The following is a 1,413-nucleotide window of genomic DNA, read 5'->3' as shown; positions in this document are numbered from 1 at the left end:
ATTCCTGGTTGCTAATGAAGCATTCTGTCATGCTGGGATGTACTTTGCACTCTTCTTCAAACAACCCTAATATTCCCAAATTTAGCAGATGCAGACAATGCCCCACTTGTGCTACAGAGAGATGGTGAAATGGTCGCCTCATGGCCACTAATCTTGCACTGACAAAATGAGACTTAAAAAGAGATTGTTGGAAATAAACAAAAGCTTGCTTTTGAGCGTGCACTGCCTCCTGCAGCGGAACGGATGCGGTGAGAGTTTGAGAAAGTTCCAGTGACTCTCTAAAGAAAGCGCTTACAAAATGATGGGAAAGTGCCCCACTCCTCTGGCTGCTGCATCTGAGTCCACTTGGAAGTTGCTCTCTTTATTGTTTTGATCCTCTTTTTTTTAATGCAGACCAGTTCACATTAACCAGCAGACATGCTGAAAGATGCATGAATGTGTATGTGAATCTAATCATGAATCAAAGTGTTGTTGCTTGAATGCGTCAAATATGACATCCATTTTTTGCTTGTTTTTTCAGTTTTTTTTTCATCTGACATTCCATGAATTCCTAAATTAAGATGTCTTTGATGAAGTAAAGGAATAGTTTTCACATTTACACATATAATACCAATACTAGTGTGTACAAATATGTAGTCTGTTTGAGAGTATACTCAATTATGTCATTTGCAACAACTCATGGGAATAAGTGAACACCATCTTTTTTTGGCGCAATTTGTGTAACCACGGTAACAGCAATTTCTCTGATTGGTAGATCCCTTTTTAGATTATGGGTAGTGAGTATGATCCTTTGGCTATTAAACATGATTTTTTAAAAATTAAGTCGCACTGATTTGTGGCTTTTCACCGATTCACCAATTCACAAACTCGATGATTCAGATTGCTTTTCTTAACAGCCCAAGATTTTTATCTGACTTAAAAGTGTTTCTCACAGAAAGCTATTAAATGACTTCAGAAGCCTTAAAATATAGTGCACGAGTTGTATGGACTATTTTCATTTTATTATGTTGCTTTTTAAGCTTTAGTCCCTGTCCACTGTAATTATATGGAAAAGAATACGAAAAAACATTTTTTATTTTTTTATTTTTTTTTAGGACCTACGGAAGAAAGAAAGTCACACAAGTTTGGAAAGACATAAAAGTAAGTGATAACAGTAGTTTTAAAATTGATTTTATTAAGAATTTGTATCTACAGGTGCATCTCAATAAATTAGAATGCCGTGGAAAAGTTAATTTATTTCAGTAATTCAACTCAAATTGTGAAACTCGTGTATTAAATAAATTCAATGCACACAGACTGAAGTAGTTTAAGTCTTTGGTTATTTTAATTGTGATGATTTTGGCTCACATTTAACAAAAACCCACCAATTCACTATCTCAACAAATTAGAATATGGTGACATGCCAATCAGCTA

At 34.7% G+C, this 1,413-nt stretch overlaps 1 protein-coding gene across 1 annotated transcript in view; it reads right to left on the bottom strand.

The window, feature by feature from the left end:
- The window catches only part of LOC107691059 (glutamate receptor U1), a 25,926-nt gene that overhangs the window by 18,076 nt on the left and 6,437 nt on the right, over positions 1-1,413 (bottom strand). The gene's annotated exons all lie outside the window — the stretch shown is intronic.

The sequence above is a fragment of the Sinocyclocheilus anshuiensis genome, unplaced genomic scaffold (assembly GCF_001515605.1).
Source record: "Sinocyclocheilus anshuiensis isolate Anshui unplaced genomic scaffold, SAMN03320099.WGS_v1.1 scaffold158, whole genome shotgun sequence".
NCBI classification, from domain to species: Eukaryota; Metazoa; Chordata; class Actinopteri; order Cypriniformes; family Cyprinidae; genus Sinocyclocheilus; species Sinocyclocheilus anshuiensis.
The sequence above is the reverse complement of the archived record's forward strand: the minus strand, read 5'-3'. Positions and strand labels throughout refer to the sequence as shown.